Consider the following 20,369-nt stretch of genomic DNA (forward strand, 5'->3'; position numbering starts at 1 on the left):
TTGGATGTAAGTAGAAAAAATATTGTGAAAAGCTAGAGAGGGTGAGAAGGCAGATGAGGAGATGTTTACGCAAATAAGAAAGCCCTGTGAAATGATCTGAGCATTAGTCATGATGATTCCAATTACTGTCATACTGACTAGCAGCCACAGAATCAATTAGATGTTTAAAAATATAAAAAGCTATTTCCTTGCTCAATTTGTTCATCAGTCAAAAAGTTTAGAGTTTGTTCTGGGAAATTATTTTGGTGCAGTGACCAAGTTAGAAACTGATCTAGCTGTGGGTAGGTGGATGGAAATTATATTGCTATGAATTCTGTGCTTTATTTCTTATCTGTGACACTTGGTGAAATGACTTGGAATGATGGAAAACAAAGCTTCTGTGTTAGCAGTGTTGCATGTGTTAAAGACACCAACAGCTGTACTGGGAGGAAGAGTTAATGTCTTGCAAAACCCTTTTATAAGAATTTCTGCAGAGGTTTTGATATTTTTCTGCTTTCATTATGAGATAAATAGTCTGTATAATATTTTGGTTATTAATGTAAATTGCTTCATATATCGAATCAATGATGGAATCAGCTAGTGGTGAAAAAAGCTCTGGTAGATCAATCTTGATTAGAAAATGTATGGATCAGAATGGTTTTGGTGATAGTAATGTAGTGGGACAAATCTTGTCTTTATTTGTATTGGTACTTTTGTATTAAAAACCTACCTAGCTTGTAATTCAAAGAGTTATTTTCTATTTTTTAATTAATTTATATATTTATTAAAAAATATTCTTCTGCTACATAGCTATGAAAATATTGAATTAATTCTATCTGAATCTTTAATAATTATGAAAAATTAGGATTCTGGAAGAACAGTATGCAGTTTAGCTCAGTGTATTGCTTTTAAATGATAATTTTGATAATGTGATAAAGGAAACACTGGATATTCATGCAAAAATATACAAGCAATGCTCTTTTTCTGCAGCACGCATAGAATATCTCCTATTTATTTTTTGTTTTAGTATCACATGTGTATGATTTTAAAAAGTCATATAAATCAGATTGACAAGTAGTGCTAATTTATATAAAATACTTCAGCATCTCAATATTATATATTTTTCTGTTTTTATTTACTCTTCATACAGGAAAACATTCAGCTTGGTGGCAATGAACAGACTTTTTTTTTAAAAAAAAGAAAGCTTTAATAAAATATTATAAAAGATTAATACAGACCTTGTTGTATAACCATGAAGACAATGCAATAAGCTTCTGCAAATAAACCTTTACAAGAAAGGTTTAATTATATGCCCTTTTTTGTTATACGTAAAGACACAAGTGTAGAATTAAAGTGACATTCCTCAGTGTTCTCTGTAGGAGAAAATATGTTTCATTAGGATTGTTTCATACCACATTTCCTCATTTGGAGGCACTCTTTCAAACTCGGAATTCATTAAGTCAAATTAGAAACTTCAACAGGATTTTCAGGAAATTTCTATCGTTCAGGCAAGGTAACAGAAAAAAATATCAACTATTTCATATTTAATTGCTTGTGTTTCTCATAGCAAAAGAATACACAAATATTTTATTACTGTGGTGTCTATTGTATAATGGATTAACACAAATAAGCTATTGGGAAGCCTACATATGTGGAAAATTGCCTAAAAATGCTAATCTAAAACCACTTTTTGCTTTCCGTTTTCTCTACTGCCCCTTAGAATCTTTATGCCTCATTTTAATTTATGTGATGAGATATCTAGGTCTATAGAGTCACGTAGAAAAAACTGGACATAATATTAGGAGCTTCCAGAGACTTTCTTCTGAAAAGAAGAAAACATTTCAAAACATGAAAATGTAAATTAAAAGTTAGCTCACATGGTGTATTATGAAATACAGTTAGACGTGTCTAAATCCCATTAAGTCAATGGAGAGTTCTTTTGCCTCAGTGAGAGTACTTGGTTGATTTTTAAAACTGAATTCCAATTAGACACACATATCTGGCTAGGTATTTCACAGCTGTTCACCTATATTTTCAAATCCTTATCCAAGGAGCAGAATTATATTTGTTATACATGGTGATTATGATTGTTTAGATAAAGTTGATGAAATAAATTTGAAACAGCTGAAAGACAGCCCAAGAGATATAAAATAAGTGGTTAGAGATTAAATCCATATATCAATACGTAAGTAAGCATATTGACTTTGGGAATTACAAGGTATCTTTCAGAAGTGTTTTCAAAATTACAGAATAATAAGCAATAACAATGCATCATCTTTTGGAAAATCCAGGCCTTGCTTAAATCTGGCCAAAGAGGTTTATTCCTCAAAATTTCCCTGATTTTTATAAAAATTAAAAGAAAGTATATGTATTTAAATCTCAGAATACTCTTATTCCTGTAGTTTTATCCCCTCCCCTGTGAAATAAACATAAAATGTAAGAGCAGAATAAGAGGGAATGTTATAAAAGAATATTGCGGGATTTATATTATGTTTTACTATTTGTAAAGAAGAAAGTTAAAGGGCATGACAATGTGGTGGTTTGGCTGGGTAAGCCAAGTATTTTTCTGGTCCTAAGTAGGACCAGAAAATAGAAGTTTCTAACTGAAATGTTCAATGACTTCTACGGCTTGTAGAAATTGTGGTGCAGTTCATTCTGACTCTGGTTCACAGGCACTGACAAGGAAGATAAAAGCAGTGGCCTATTGCTGAAGGTGACAGAGAGCTTTTGCTGTTTTCCCCATATGTCAACTCACCTGCAGCTTCATCCAGAAGGAAGCATCACTGGTGAAGCACATGGTCCTCAACACAGAATTTGACTTAGTAAGTCCCCGAGTTTTAAAGTCATTTATATTGCAGCATGGCTACAACATTGCTTATTTCAGTGTGATTCCGCAGGGTTCATTCATGCATGTGAGGATGCACTCAAAAATCTGTGTGTTGGATCAACAGAATATTTTTTTTCCTTCTCTTTTTCAGTTTGATTCACAGTAATATATGATCTGAAGTGAAGTTCATGCCTCTTTATTAAGGCAATGAATAGGACGTGAGACCCAGTCTTAAAGGGTTACAGGAAACTTTTGTTTCTTTTGTTAAGTGAAGACATAGACAATCTCAGAATGGTCACTGATTCAAAAAGCTGACAAACTATCAAGCCTTTCCCCCTAATGCCACAGGATCAAACCTATTTTAACATAGTAGTGAGTCAACCTCTTAGTTTTCCTTCATGATGCGATATAATGGTGTTTCCAGACCTGACTTTCTGGACAGAGAGGTAATAGTAAAGGAGAAGTGTATTCCTAACTGACAGTTTGTTTAATTTTTTTTTTTTTTAAATCTCAAAAGAAGGGAAAACTTGATTGGATAAGCCAAGACCTAGTGCCCAGTGTCTTTTGTCATCTTGGTTAATTAATGTCCACGTCAGATGTTATTGCATAACTATAATGTAGGTTTTTCCCAGGTCCTTCATTATATTATTTTTTTTTTCCTGCAATTCACAAAAAAGTGAACACAATACTCTTTGGAAAGGGGGTCCAGGGTGGACCTTAGCTGTCACTATGGTGTGCAAAGACATCAATGATCGTAAAGAATCTAGTATTTATTTGAATGAAAATGAGTCAGTAGGCGGAAATGTGTTTTTACTAGTAGCTGCAGAAAATCCTGCAACATGGTTGTTCAGTTTATCATGTACCTTGGTGATGATCCTGATAAAACAGAATAATATTTCTGATCTTTCTTACCCTATTTTCTTCATCAGTAGAGTAAAATTTATACAAAAGAGATAAAGACAAAGGCAATTTGCAAGATTTAACCTACTATCTTTACATAGGTATAACAATTTGAAAGCAATCCTCATATTTTTACTGTGAATGATAACATTTTTATCTAAATGCTAAAGATATGGAAAGAGTAATAAAGAATTCATGCTCAGGGCTGCTATTTTAGTTATCAATAACTACTTTCTAGAGCACAAATTGATCAATTCTTCTATTTACCAATTAAAACAAGACTCTCTTGACTTTAATGACTGTGTACCAGTAAAAACATGATGTAGATGTAGGCTCAGCTTCCAAATACTGGAAAGTATGGACAGTTAGAGCACCTATAAGGGCAAAAATTGTTTTGCACTTTGTAGTGACAGGAATTGCTTACCTGGCAAGAATTGGGATTGTAAAATATCCTACTCAACTCTAATTTTTGTAGTGAATGATTGGTATTATTGTTTGATAGACATCAGTATAATCATAATTCTCATTCAAACTTGTATTATTAATGGCCTCATTATTCAAGTTAAGTATTTCAAGAATCAGTGCAAAAAACCACTGAAAGTACTCTTTTTTGGTGGTGGTGGTGAAGGCAAATTAGGTAATTTCTTAGGTAGTTTTCAGAAGCTCAGCTTTTTGTGATATCATTTTGTAGTTCACAAATACTCATTTCTAAATTTTTATTTTAAAATCACCTTGAAGAAAACTAAATTTGGCTTGTGCCACCTTGCCTAATGCCAAAATGCCACACTCACTGAGTGGTGTTAGATAACCAATAACATACAAAATGCTCCTGGAATTGTATGTTCTCCTTCATTGGTTGAAGCTGCGAGTGGAAGGAAAACTTGTAAACAATAAATTCTTTGCCAGTGACTGCAATATGTGGATTCTGATTTCGTTCTATTTCTTTCCATTTTTATTGACACCACTGTCAATAATCTTTGTAAAAACTATTTCTGTGATTATTTAAATTTTTAATGCTCAGCTGATACAGCAAGCTTGTATACATTTCATCCTGATTTATATTACCAGAAGGATATGGCCTGTCCTTAGTTTGTTCTTCGCATTCATTTTCTTCTCTCTTTGTTTTGAAAACCTGTGCAACTGATTTTGATAAAAAGTCAGATTCCAACAAGGTCTTTTGATACCAAATTGTCTTTTTTTATTTTTATAAGTAAGAGTATAGTGTACAGTATTGCACAGTAGGTTCTGTTTATTCCTTTCGTGCAAACGCTTCTAGGATGAAGTTCAGACATTGTCATATGTTTAGTGTTTTGTCATTTAACATCAGAAATTGTTCAACTCTTGCTTTTGAAATACAATGAACAGAGATCATATTGCCTAGAATATGAGTGAGTAGAGGAGTTAGGCAAAATTGGGATGCCTATGTTCAAATATACAATAAATAAATAAATAAATACTCTTCTATTACATCTCTGAAAAAAAATCCTTGTTATCTTATCCTTGACCACTTCAAATTAAACTTCTGTATTTGCTCCCAGATTGCCTGATCTTAGTCTCTCTAGCTTGTATTAATCTCTTCTAACTTAAACCTGAAGATGGAAATGCTAGGACCTTCTTAATCTTTACAGCCAACAGATAGAAAGAGGCAACACCCAAGAACAGTTGATACCTAAGTTGAAATGACCACTGATTGCCCTTCTTGTTTTCAATGACTGTTGCAAGCCGGTGGTTCTTTCTTCTCTTTAAAGACACTTACCCAAGCTTGTGACCACCAGATTGCAAGCCAATCCCACCAGAAAAGAGCTAGCTCTCTCTGAAGCAGACTAGACACATCCATATGGAAGAGCACTGAGAATGTTTGCAGCACACCAGGGATTTATAAACTGAATATGTTGCTTTGTATGGCATGCCACAAGACATTGATCAGAGCATGTGGAGATGTTTGCACACAAGCAGCTGGAGCAGCAATGAACGGTATAGAACGGTGCTGGCAGCTGCATCTGGCCTGATCTCATCTGTCTTTCCTCGGCAGGAATTCTTGGAGTAAGCTATTCCCAGATCTGCACCTTGATTTCATCTCAGAGTGAGCTAATTAGCTGGTTCCAGCAGACAGCCCATAAGCAAACTGGAGTGTATTAAGCAGATGATGAACACACCAAGATGTGAGTGCAAACTGAGCACTTATAGTATATGCATGTCCAAAACAGGCTCCAGAGCTGGGAATGAATTTTATTTTATTTTATTTTATTTTAAATGAGCTAAGTTTCCCTTACCTACATCTCTGAATAGTTCTACTGTGAGTACATCTTATTACAGCTGTCTTCACAGGCATTCCCCCTATGAACTGGCTGGCTCACAGGTGCTGTAATCCACAAAGATTAACCAGGTGGTTGAAAAGAGCTAGGGAAGAACATCCAAGCTGGGGAGCTTTTCTTTATCGCTGTTCTTAACACAGTTAGCATTTGAAATGTATCCCTTTATGTGATCAATAATTAATAGTGGAGGTTAAAAGAAAAATAAAATAAAAATCATGATACAAGGAGCCAGGGAGTAACAGCAAGTCTAACACATAATAGATCTATCTCAGTGAGTTTCCATTTTCAAAATGGAAATGACAGAACAGACAGCTACAGTGATTTTCCTTAGTCTGTAAGAAAGATAAAATTCCAGGAAAAGTGCTTTTTAAGAGTAGCAAAATATTTGTAGGAACTTAAAAAAAAAAAAAAAAAGAATGTTTAGTGGCATTATTTAACATGGCACTAAGGGAAAGTTTGCAATTACTTGGGGACTCTCAGGTAAAATGACAAGAATTGCTGGCACTGCAGAAACACAGATGGAATTGTGCACAATTCATAATGAATGATTATCCAGGAACTAAAGTGGAAGGCCAAAAAGAGAATAAAGAAGGTTATCTACTTTTAGTGAAAAGAAATACTACTCGAAGCAAAACTAACTGCAAAGAATAGAAAATACATGTAAGTGCGTAGAACTAAGCTTCTCAGATTTTCTTCATTTTATAAATATCCATTACACTTTCCATCTTCAGCTGGAGAAAGAACTGAAAAACAAAGTGCACGATCCCCTGAATGACAGTACTGCTAAACTATAATGACAGCCTGGCTTGTGCAAGGAAGAAATGAAGGGAGCAGAACTGCAGCTGTTTTCCTTTTCTCTAAAGGAGATTAATCATGCCACCTGAAATATAAAAGATTAAAGCAATAAATTGTATAGAGAATTTATACAATGCTCATCAGGTGTCATAATGTAAACCAAATGAGCTAATCTATTACAGCACTACAGTCATTCCTATTAATAGCCACATACTAGGGGAAGGCTTGCCACACACTGCAGCCTGCAACTATGTGCCAGATGAAAGAGGCTTTTACTACAAAACAGCAGCTTCTATCTCCTGTACATACTGCGACATACATATGAGAGACATTGTGACATACATGGAAGAGGCTTCATCTGCTTTATGAGCCATAAAAATATGTGATTAAATGTGCTGCCCTCTAAATGGAAGCAGCATCAAAATTTCAGCTGAAGAGTAATAGGATTAATCTCAAAAGCACATAAGGCAGTGCTTTAGAATAATGCGAATCCTCCCTCTCAAACAGTTGTAACAAGTGTGCAGCTTTTGCTTGTTTCCATCATATCTTCTTAGCCTACTCTGCAAATATTTGATTTATTCCTATACTTATAAAATAAATGAATTAATTTATTGCTGCTGTTTGTGTCACCTACAAATAAATTGGCATGGCTTACTTTCCAGTGAAATGCTTTAGCAAGCATATCATTCACATAAAAATTTTGTTAGGGTTCTTGGCTTTTATAAGTCACAACAATAGTGGTGGAATAAAAATAAATAAAACAACCACAACAGCAACAAAACAAATGTAAGAAACTGCAGTAGAGAAGTACAAGGCTCTGAGATAAAAAAGAAGTTAATTACCTATGAAATATACTTAGATGTTTTGATTATTAATTGCCATTTTTAGTTATTTAATACTTGGGTGCCCTAGGAACATGATAAATGAGAGTATGAATGATAAATGGGCTTGTGACAGAAATTAGATGGAGCCTATTTCTTGCTTTGTTTTTGGTAATATACATCAGGTGAAAGACCGTGGATTCAGAGAAGACTTTCCCCATTTAAGGAACTGGGGATCAGCTTAGAGAATTTAGAGCAAGTGAAACCCTTTGTGTGAAAAGATACTTATTAATTAGTATGACAAAGCCATAAAGACCAATCCTTGCTTAATGAAGAAATCAAATTTTATGGGAGATTGTTTTCTGTTATAACAAATACACCTTTTTAGGAAAAAATATAAAACCTTGGTGCTATTTTCTCTAATCTTTACTGGGGTTAAATGCATTATGGCAGAGTTAATAGTGTTTTCTGTAGTGATATATTATCTGAAGTAGTTTGTTTAACTATAAATTCCATCCTTTTTAGTGGAAAATTTCATCTTCCCCATCTTCCTTTTTGCTTCTCCTGCAGTTGTGAGTTGATAATACTATCTAATGATAGTGGCAGTTGTTTCTGTTTCACTTAGGAATAAGGCTTGAAATAATTGATTTTAATATGTAATATGAACCGTAATTTGACTTCAGTTGTATCAGATAACATTTAGTTCCCCCTAAATGTTTCTAAGTTTCATTTAAACATGGAGTTGTAAATACACAGGTATATGCTCTTCTCCTATTTGGCTTGTTAACTTTCTTCAAAAGGAAAAGAAAAAAAAAAGTGTGGATGACAGGTAGGATAACAAAAAGCATTAAAAGCCAGCAATCCTATCTCAGATTTTTATCTCCTCCATTTAAAACCAGATTTATTGTGTCAGTTGTCTATTCTGGATGGTTTACATTAATTTGGTATGCAGGGTACATCATACACTTCTCCCTCCGGGATTTGTGTTTATATTGTAAGCATTGCTTCTTTCAAGCTTGTATTTGTTGTATTGTATTGTATTTTATGTGTCCATGATACAGGAGAATGTGGACTATAACGTGACCCTTCTCTTTTTAGTATTACAACACACCAAATACTTTTTCACTGTCTGCATAAAATGCATAAAAAGACTAGATTTGCATTTATTTCAGCATGGTTATATGGAACTATGGGATACTTTCTTTGGCACAGATTGCTTGACACTTTAAGCTGATATGTGTTAGGACATCATAAAGCTTTATCCCATAAGAGGTATTAATTTATCTCAGGTGGCATCCTTGGGATTCGTATTTAATGTACACGAGGATATATTTTGAAGGCTATAAGGCAGTTTTGGTAGCAATCAGCAGAGTTCTGTGGAATGTCACAAAGCCACAGTCAAGCCAAGGCAGTGCCTTGAATCAAACCATTGTTTCACAAGGAGCTAATTGAAGGGTCCTTTGGTGTGGCTGGATACCTTTGGTGAAATATAGCATCTGTTTCAACTTGGTGACTTGGAACCGAACTTGTCTTATTCTGTGTAAAATTAATTTAAACATTCTACATCTAAAACAGAACTGCAGTCAAACTCAGGAGAGCAAAACAGAGAAAGCTAAGCTGATAGTTCGTGTTCATAGGTAAGTGACTTCTAATTCAATTGTTGAGTATCTACGTATGCAAGGGGGGGGGTATAAATATAGATGTTCAGTTCAGAAAAGTGCTAAACCTTTAAAAATAGTTGCCAGCCATAAATCATATGTGCTGCAGTGATCCCTGCAATGTTGCAGAGAACTGACTGGAGAAAGTCAGTGAAATCCAGCTGTTAAAAGTGGTTGCTAAAGCATATAGCAATGTAGCCACTGGGATCAATTTTTATCATGCACAGCAATTCAAAGATATTCAATAAGTCATTAACAAGATTAATGAACTCTAATAAAAAATGCAGGTCCCTGTTCCATATTTTATTTAGCTTACTGTAGCTTAAAATTGCATTCTATGATTTTATTAAAGATATTACTTAATTTTTCTCAAATTGGTCATTTTATTAAGTTAAAACATATGAAATAGATTTTTTTCCACAGAGAAATAGGATTAAAAAAAATACTTTATATAGTAAAGTACCTTTATACCATAAGTAGATATCTAATCAATAGGCTCAAGTCTGCTCTATTATAGTAGCATAAGGCTTAGAGTGAGACTTTGAGACTGGGCGAGTGCATAATTGCACTACTTTACTATATGCCTCAAGTATAAGGGGTGTTATATCCCAATCATATATCACGTAGTGAAGATTATTTCTTTTGGTGACTTATATGTTGGTGGAGCCCTGCTAAATCTAATCGCTCTCAGCCCTCCTGCTCAAGAGGAAAGTATCGCCTTTGCAGGAGTTGCTTTATTCATTCCCATATTCAGACCTTTAGTAAGAGAGGCTTGAAGCCGTTTGCTCTGCTGTGGGAGCAGCCCATCATGTGGGCTTGGATTAGAAGTCTGCTGCAGCCTTCAAGCTGCCTTAGCGCAAATGTGAGGGGCGAGTGATGGCAGGACCTGGCACAGGGGTCAGTATTTCTTGTTCATGTCCTGAGGACATTAATGCCGGGGAGCAGGGGGGGCTAGTACTGTAGGAGGCTATTCTTGAAACTAGGTGCATTCTGGTATGGAGAACCAGCTTTCCACTGAAGGCAAACCAGCCTAATGAGACCTTCAGTACAGCTTGTTCAGGTGATACTATATGACTTATAGGATCACATTTGTTGCTCTTGCTAATAGTTGTGAGATTACTAAATTGGTTGATGGAAAGTGACTCACAGAAACAAGTTATTTTTTGCCAGTGATTAAGACTGAGAGATACTTAACTGTCTTCCTGCATCTGTGTTATCCCTGGCATTACTCCTCTGCATCTAATCCATTTCTTTAGAGTATTTCACCTCGTCTAAACAATTTGGGGTTTGTGTAGCATCTGAGAAGCTGCTTGTCTTTCATGTCCTGCTACTTAGTGCTCTTCCACAGGAAAATTTCTACCAGAGATTTATTGTAGCCCCATTCATTTCACATACATTTGTAGTATGCCATCTCTGAAGAATATAATTCTTCAAACAAACAAACGAACAGAAAACAAAGGAAAACTAAGTGCTAGTAAGTAAAACTTGGTGGGACATCGGCCACTCTTTCAAAATGTAGTTTTCAATTACTGTTCTGGGAATCTGTGACATTCACTTGACACATCCTTTCATGTTCCTCTGTGATTCTTCTGAGCAAATTTGCCCTAGAGAAACTGGTCACAACACGGTTAGCCACCATTTGTTTCTCCTTTTGTGCAAGTTTTACTTAATAACTACCTCAAGTCTTCCTTTATAAAGCTTTGCTCTGGAGACCAGATCTAAGTGTATTTTTATGATTTAAAAGTTAATTTAAAGGACATATAGCATGTTACACAGTACAAAGTTTATTTTTGATTCTTAGGTCCTGGATTGATTGGTTTAATAACATTTCTTAATAAAGTAAACAATGCATTTTATTTGTGTGGGCTCATGGGATGGCAAGTAGGAAGTTTCACTTTATAACTTGGTGGCTTTGACTTACCAAAGCATATTAGTCAGTCCAATGCCATGTAATTGCTCTATATGCACAACTCTTATTTGAAAAATGTCTCCACAACATTTGAAAATGCATATATTTGCAGAATATAAACAAGCTTTCACATTCAGCTATCATGTGCAATTTGGGTATTTATTTAGAGCAGATTTCTTCTATGTCCAATGTTTTGTCCATAGGCTTTGTGGTCCTGAATTATCATTTCCAGAAAGCAATCTTACTGGGAGGAGATTCAGTGAGTTCTTCAGATATGAGTTAAGTTAAATGTTTTCTTAGTAAAATCTTGTGTGCTTCCTGCTCCCCCCTCAACCCTCTTCCAATCTTTTCCTTTCAACGTAGACTTATATTGTTCATCTCAATTCCATTCCATTTACTTGCCTTACATGGGAGAAGGGAGAATTGGCTGCAATATTTTATATACTACGATGAGCGATTTGAAAAAGTACTGATTTCTACCAAGTGTTAATTTATTGTATTCTTCTCAGAAAACCTCTAGAAAAGCTGCTATTTTATGGATTCCAAGAAGGTTTTCGAGAGTTGAGAAATGTGAGAAGTGACCTATAAACTATAACTGATTTTGGATCTTAAACCTCATTTGTTTTCAGCTGAATACATGCTTTCAAATATAATGAGACTCTGAAAATGTCTTATCTACTTGAAATGTGAACATGAGAGAGATGTGTATTTGATCTTACTGAGAAACTGTGAAATAAGTTTCGTACTGAGAAACAACTATCCTTCTCTACTTAACAAATGTCATCTAATATATTGGAGCCCCCTAAGGTTTCGCATGTACACAATGAGGTACAGAAATATTTTTCTAAAAGTATTATCTTCTTGTATTCTTCAAATGTATGTGAATGGAGAGGGCATCAGTTCCTTGTGGCATTTTGAAGTAGTATACAGACAGCAAACCTGCAAAATGAAATATGGAGGGTGATAAACAAGGAGAACACTTCTGAAGGAAGACAAAGAGAACACACATAGGCCTTTGCTGAGGCAGTCAATAAGTCTGGCTCTGATTTTCATTTATGGCAAAGCCAGCCATGCTTTCTCATTGTTATGAATTTCTGGAGTTCATACTTTCATACTCTGTATGTATCAGAGGCTCGTGGGAGAGGGAAAAAAATCACTTGAAATGTGAAAAACAAGAAACGTACTTCTTTATACCTTATCTTTGCAGATGTATCAAATTTTGTAATTACAAGATTCAGGAAAAATATTTTATATTTTCCCAAGGTACTAGCAAGCAATGAAGACAAAATATATAACCTGTATGGTTCTAAATAAGCACAGGTAAAAGTACAGTCCTAGTTGATTCTCACCATGATCACACATCTTGGGGAAGAAAAGGATCTATATTTTTGAAAATGAAATGGTTCTCAAGTAGTTTTCTGGTATGAGAACAGAAATCATTAAGAGTTTTTTTGTCATTTGGAGAAAGAGTCACTTTTAGGAGTCACTCTCTTTGGATCCTGTAGAAGGACAGTGAAGGATCCAGATACAAGCTAAATTTGAGAATTCAAAATGCAGAAACAAAAAAGTAACTAGAAATGAATACGAAAAATGAAAACCCAAGTTAAAAAAAAAAAATCAGTTTATATATGTATGTTCTAGCTGTTTGAGATCAAGCCCATAATATCTATTATTCGCAGAACTTTCCCAAACAACAGTTTACTTCTGTTAAAATGTCTCCAAAAATACACTTAGAATCAATGAATAATATAAAGGTACCTATGTAAATGTTAAATGATTTCTAGTCTCAGTTTAGCCACCTCATATATGCCTCTCCTACCAAAGGTGTGGAAGCTTTTTAGAGTGAAAATAACAGTCCTTCCTCCCTACTACCTTCCTGATTAAAGCATACACTGTGCCGCTCCTCTGCTGGCCTGAAAATGTTGTCCCAGAGGAGATGATCACTTTGCCTTCTCATTTCTGCTGTGCAAAAAGTTGAATACACAGGGGCATATACTAACAGCAGAGTAATGCCACAAGTCTTGGAAGAATGGTTGTTTTGTTTGTAATTTATTCATCAAAAAGGTCAGCTCAGACACATGACATCTGTTTTCCACCGTGGTTCTGATTTTACTAAATAATTTTGTATGCTGCTCAGCGTTTCAGTAGGAAGACGAGATTAATTACACGTTTCAGGAGACTTTCAAAAATAATCTGAAATACTGTTGCAGTTATGAGCACGTAGAAAAATCATTCCAGGTAAGATTCAGTTTGGTGTCTTATAGGGAGAAGCTTGGGAAGAGATACTGTGAAATGAGAAAACATCTAGTTTGAAGGAGAACCATTATGGGATAGGATGTACACAGTTATTAAGTTGGAGAATTGAGCCTTCAGTAGGAGAAGGATACAAAGTGGGCCTGTAGCCTGAAAATGTATTAGTTAATATTTATAATGTACATTCATCTTTCTCTATTTCCTGTCTATGTGCTTAGCATCAGTGTTGGCTGGACCCATATCAAGTGAAAACGATACAAGTCATTTATACAAAGCAAAGTGATTAATGTCTATCGAGGTAATTGGAAGTTTTTTTCTTCGTTTACAGTGCTGTTTATGTACAACATATATGCATGGTACATAAGGTACTCTACTAACAACACAGATAGATGTTTTATTGATCTCCTTCTGTTCCACTTCACTAACTGGAGCTATTTTCAGTGAGGCATAGCAGCAAGATAATGAAGTATGCATTTAATGCTAAGACTGCATGTAGCTTTCTGGAGAAGCAAGGTCTAATGAATTCAAAAAAATAGCAGGCTTCTAAAACTTATGGTGAAGAGAGGAAGATCATGAGAAAAAAATGTTTTGAGGTAGCGAGGTTAAAATGATTTAAAGCACATTGGGGACCTAAAAAATGGCAAAGGCAAACTGTTCTCTGAAACTTGAAAACAAGAGTTGTCTGTTCTAACCCATATATATGCTTTTGAAAACATTCACCAAAACTAATTTTATGCACTGCAAAAATAAAGCAAGAAGAGAAAATTATTACGTAGAAATCATGAGAAAAAAGTGGCTTTTGTCTGTATATATTTTCAACATTTTTTTTTCTACTGACACTATGGGTTATATAAAAATACAACTCCTTGGTAAATATTGGAAATCAGAAATGCTTGAGCTGGCTTGAAACACCAAAAATGTAAGTATAATCTGATTCATTATTAAATAACAACTTTAGAGTTATATTTTCTATGTAGACAGAGTCACAGTTGGTATAACTCATATTAAAATAATTGAGAAAGCCATGTCTTTATGTACAAGAGTATACATGTTATCCAAATGAATTCAATTAAATGCATATCAAGACTCAGTCTCTCAAACATTAGGAAGTGTCTGATATTAGCTATCTGAGAACATCTTTAATTTATCTCCACTTGTACTTTGGCAGTATTAATTACATGGCTGCATTATTTTTTTCCATATAAGGTATCATAAATACACTGTAATTTTACAATAAGTTCAAATGTACAAAGGGGAATTAAACTAGTTAAATGAGCAAGAGAATGAAAAGACAATTTTGAATGCTTTACTCAATAAGTGGCCTCATTCTAATATCTCAAAAGCAGCTGTTATATTTTTTATTTTTATTTAAAATCCATGAAAATGCATTAATTAAATTCATAGTACATACTGTATGACAAAGTGTTAACAAAACACTGTGAAGAGAAAGAAATCCATTAAACTGGACTCATGAAAATTACTAATAGTGAAATGAAATACATTGTAGTCCATTAATATCTTTATCGATGATCTGGATGAGGGGATCGAGTGCACACTCAGTAAGTTTGCAGATGACACCAAGTTAGGTGTGTGGGTCGATCTGCTTGAGGGTAGGAAGGCTCTGCAGGATGACCTGGATAGGCTGGAGCGATGGGCTGAGGCCAACTGCATGAGGTTCAACAATGCCAAGTGCTGGGTCCTGCACCTGGGGCGTAACAATCCCAAGCAGCGCTACAGGCTGGGAGATGAGTGGTTAGAAAGCTGCCTGGCAGAGAAGGACCTGGGAGTACTGGTTGATAGTCGGCTGAATATGAGCCACCAGTGTGCTCAGGTGGCCAAGAAGGCCAACAGCATCCTGGCCTGTATAAGAAACAGTGTGGCCAGCAGGTCTAGGGAAGTGATTGTCCCCCCGTACTCGGCTCTGGTGAGGCCGCACCTCGAGTACAGTGTTCAGTTTTGGGCCCCTCGCTACAAGAAGGACATGGAGGTGCTCGAGCGAGTCCAGAGAAGGGCAATGAAGCTGGTGAGGGGTCTGGAGAACAAGTCTTACAAGGAGCGGCTGAGGGAGCTGGGATTGTTCAGCCTGGAGAAGAGGAGGCTCAGGGGCGACCTTATCGCACTCTACAGGTACCTTAAAGGAGGCTGTAGCAAGGTGGGGGTTGGTCTATTCTCCCACATGCCTGGTGACAGGACGAGGGGGAATGGGCTAAAGTTGCACCAGGGGAGGTTTAGGTTCGATGTTAGGAAAAACTTCTTTACCGAAAGGGTTGTTAGGCATTGGAATGGGCTGCCCAGGGAGGTGGTTGAGTCACCATCCCTGGAGGTCTTTAAAAGACGTTTAGATGTTGAGCTTAGTGATATGGTTTAGTGGAGGACTTGTTAGTGTTAGGTCAGAGGTTGGACTAGATGACCTTGGAGGTCTCTTCCAACCTGGATGATTCTGTGATTCTGTGATTATTTCCCTCATTATCACATCATGGAAGCTGTGAATATAAATATGCCTAGAGAATCCCATCATTTTACAATTTATCAATTTCCGAGAAGAATTTTTATCTACATTTTACAGAAGTGTAGGTGCAAAGTTACTAGCCTGAAGTCCCACTGGAGCTAAGATATAAATCAAGATCTCCATGTTCCAGGTTAGTGTCTGGAGCATAAAACTATAAAGGGACACTTTTAGTCTAAATTTGAGAGAAAATAAAGGCCTTATTGATTTTAAGGGCATCTGTTATATTTTAAATTCTTTATTGTACTATGCCATAATTTCAAAAATCCTTAAGAAAGATGGTGGTCTTAAAATTATATCTAAAGTCTGCTATATAGGATTTCTATGAAATGAATACAGTGGTGGAGTATTTACACCTACTGGGGTTATACTGGGCCTCAGACACAAGACAGTTAAGTCCAAGTCTAACATAATGAATAGTTCTGGTTAGGTTAGCTGAACTATATTTATGTTGAAAGTAAATACAGATTGAGATATTAAGTAGGAATGCTAGTTTCAAATTCTACTTATCCAATGTCATTCTCTAAACATTTTAAGTAGTATGATATTGTGAATTACTTATTTTAATTGCTTTCTTTGCAGTGACATTTATGTAGCTTTTTAGAGATTAGAAGATAATTAGTGAAGGGGTCTTATAAAAAGGACGGAGAAGGACTCTTTACTCAGGTAGATGATGATAGAACAAGAGGGAATAGTCTTAAACTAATAGAGGATAGACTTAGATTAGACATTAGACATTTTGTTTGACAGCAAGCTGAACATGAGCCAGCAGGGTGCCTTGGCAAGCCAGGAGGGCCAACCATACCCTGGGGTGCATCAAGAACAACATTTCTAGTCGGTTGAGAGAAGTGATTGTCCCACTATAGTCTGCACTGGTGCGGCCTCACCTTGAGTGCTGCATGCAGTTATGGGCACCACAGTATAAGAAAGACATAAAGCTTTAGAGAGTGTCCAAAGGCAGGCAATGAAGATGGTAAAGAGTCTAGAGGGGAAGATGTATGAGGGGGATGATGGCTGAAATCACTTGGATTGTACAGCCTGGAGAAGAGGATACTGAGGAGAGACCTCATCATGGTCTCCAACTTCCTCACAAGGAGAGCGGAGGGGCAGGTGCTGAGCTCTTCTCTCTGGTGACCACCGATAAGACCCGACGGAACAGATTGAAGCTATGATGGGGAGGTTCAGACTGGACATCGGGAAAAGGTTCTTCACCAAGAGGGTGGTCGAGCACTGGAACAGGCTCCCCAGGGAAGTGGTTGCAGCACTGAGCCTGCTGGAGTTCAAGTCACTGTCTCAAAGTTGTACTCCTCTAGCTATTCTTATTTCCTCAGCTAGAAACAAGAACACCAGGCAGATCTGTCTAGAAGAATGTACGTAAGGTACTATTTCTTCCTAGTCATTTTTATCCACTGACAAATTTTGAAACTAATCTTACATAAATCTCTAATTACAGCTGACACCAATATTTAATTAGCTATTGAAGTATTTAGTCTTTGAAGATATGGAGCCGGCACTGGCGAGCCATTTAAATTGGGCACAGCACAAGAGGGATGTGGAGCTCTTGGAATGGGTCCAGAGGAGGGCCACTAAGATGGTGAGAGGGCTGGAACACCTCTCCTATGCAGAAAGGTTGAGGAAACTGGGCTTGTTTAGCTTGGAGAAGAGAAGGCTCCGTGGAGACCTCATAGCAGCCTTCCAGTACTTGAAGGGAGTGCATAAACAGGAGGGGGAATGCTTGTCTATGTGTGTTGATGGTGATAGGACAAGGGGAAATGATTTTAAACTAAGACAGAGGAGATTTAGGTTATATATTAGGAGAAAGTTTTTCACTCAGAGGGTGGTGAGGCACTGGTTGCCCAGAGAGGTTATGGATGCCCCATCCCTGGAGGCATTCAAGGCCAGGCTGGATGCGGCTCTGGTCAGCCTGCTCTAGTGGTTGGCAACCCTGCCCAGAGCAGGCGGGTTGACACTAGATGATCCTTAAGGTCCTTTTCAATCCAGGCCATTCTATGATTCTGTGATACTTACTTTTGGTAGGCATTGTACTAAATGCATTTTTCAGTTTGTGACTATTTTTCATCAATATTCATATATGCGTTTATAAAAACAATGGTTCTTTTGAGAAACAAAAGTCATACTGAGAGAAGCTATTCGAAATAAATAAATAGTTTTAAATAAACACTTTAAATTTTGGAAAGTCAAAGGCAAAATTTATTCAGCATCTTCCTCATTATGACTCAGACAAAAAGGATGTCATCTGAGAGTGGGCTTGTACCCTAGAAATATATATCAGGCCTGCAGGTATCTGGCGAGAGAGGACGGCTGGAAAAAAAAACCTCTCATGGATGAATTGTACTAGTGGGCTGCAGGCTTCTTTGAGACTGAGCGCTATTACAGCACTGAGTGGGCACAAATGAAAAGTTTCCACAGGAATAAATTCAGCATTTTTGAGACTGGAAAAGCGTTTGCCTGAAATCCATTACTTTTCTTTTAGGATAATATAGATTAAAGACACCATGACATCTGGTCAAGGAAAAAAGTTGAGACCAATTACCTGAAATTCTTGTAACAGGAACTTTGAAAACTGGTAATAAAAGCATGGGAAAGAAATTTAACTGTGTAGGCTGTAAATATGTTTTCCAAATGCTTTTTTAAGCATTGGATTTGGCACAAGAGTTGATGTAGTCTCATTGATGCATGGAAAAGTCAATAGTGTTTTCCTACTATTGGGTACTGTTCCTGGATTACTGGTGGAGGAATTTTCTTTAGTAGTTTACATGATTTGATAATAAGAAAAATTTGCTCTAAAACCTGTGTTCTGATACAGCCTCTCATAGAATAATGTATAATATTCAATACCACGTCACTACTTCCAAGATTAAAACATGCCACTATTTTAATGGATACATGTTTTGAATGTATCCAAGTATTGTACTCTTAGGCTCTATTGTTTGTGATAAGAATACAGTAAAAAAGGAGCATGAGCTCTCATAGCAAAAATAAAATTGATTTCACTTATTATCTTGAGTGCCAAAATGAAGGAGAAGAAAAAAAAAAAAAAGCAGTAGTAAGCAGTGGAAATTACAGGTTTAAAACCTTTCCCATATTAATAGTTTAAATTATTTTGAGTAAAATTTTGATATAGATGGTTTATATGTTCAGACCATAGATTTTTCATCGTAAATGTCAGGATAATTATGTTTAAGAAAAAATAAAATAAATGCCTAGTTCTTGTTTCTTGAGACTTATTTTGTTTCAAATTTTCAAAAGGTACTGCTACTCTGAGCTGGTTCCCGGTGACCCATCAAAACCCTTTGGAAAACTGCAGGTTTTTTGATGGAGTTAACTAACGTAAGATCATTGGCTCTTAAGAAAATTACTTATATACTGCAAATTGTGGTTGAGTACTGCACCCTTTTGCATTTGTTTGTTTTGATTTTTCTTTATGCTAATGAGACTGATAGAGCTATCTGTTGAAGTGAAAAAGATATGGATTATTATTCTCTAGTATAAGCATGTACAAGATACCCTTGAAAATGCTAAGAGCCACATGGGTTTCTACCATGCGTAGAAAATACACCATTTGTATTTCGGGGGATTACAAATTCATAGTAGCCTCTGTGAGGCTACTATGTTCAAATCCTTTAGGTTTTGAATAACTGTTGTCTATTTTTGGAAAAGCACTGTTTTTCCTTTGTGATTATTGAATTTCTCCAGCCTCTCTGTTTTGGGCAATTACATGAACATATAAACTGCAATAGTGATTCTGACTGCAGAAGTATGTATTTCAGTATAGCATCAGCCATAGTGCTCTTAACCAATTTATTTATTTATTTATTTTTCAGAGGGTGTACTGAAAATAGTAAAGGAAAACTGTAATTCATGGTGTAATCTATCTGAAGGGATGTTTCCCCTTAAATCTTAGTAACTGAATATTAGCTTGTATCTGCTTCAGAACAGCTGGTGGGGTTTTTTTTTGTTTGTTTGTTTGTTTTTATGCTTACTTTACAATAACTGAATAGTCCTGCTATCTATTACATAAATACCTACTCCTCCTGTAAATCTTGTGAGTTCATATTTGCTGACATAGCTTTCCATTCCCATTTAACTCCCACCATTTTGCCATGTAAAATCCTTTATACCCCAGGGTTTAGGTTTTCCTGCTATACCAACTATGTATGGCTATTATGTGTTTTGGTAATATCTTAAATACCAAGAGCAATTTGTGTCAGACATTGAACACCTTTGATGATTTTTACAGGAAAAAGCAGTGCTTATCACTAAGCTATTATGAAAATTACTTTAAAGGATGTGCCCTGCGAGATCCAGTGCCTTTGGTTCTCACAGAAAGTCACTAAAATGTATAAAGTAAACAAAAAATATGTATTTCTAGAAAGTACTGTGCC

General features: G+C 36.0%; 1 long non-coding RNA gene across 1 annotated transcript in view; it reads left to right on the forward strand.

The window, feature by feature from the left end:
* The window catches only part of LOC310898572, a 61,435-nt gene that overhangs the window by 30,002 nt on the left and 11,064 nt on the right, over positions 1–20,369 (forward strand). The window contains exons 9-11 of the long non-coding RNA XR_014583438.1: positions 2,652–2,801; positions 9,213–9,274; positions 13,676–13,755. This is a non-coding gene — a long non-coding RNA (uncharacterized lncRNA). The remainder of the gene's footprint in view (positions 1–2,651; positions 2,802–9,212; positions 9,275–13,675; positions 13,756–20,369) is intronic.

The sequence above is a fragment of the Anser anser genome, assembly GCF_964211835.1.
Source record: "Anser anser genome assembly, chromosome: 4".
In the NCBI taxonomy this organism is placed as follows: Eukaryota; Metazoa; Chordata; class Aves; order Anseriformes; family Anatidae; genus Anser; species Anser anser.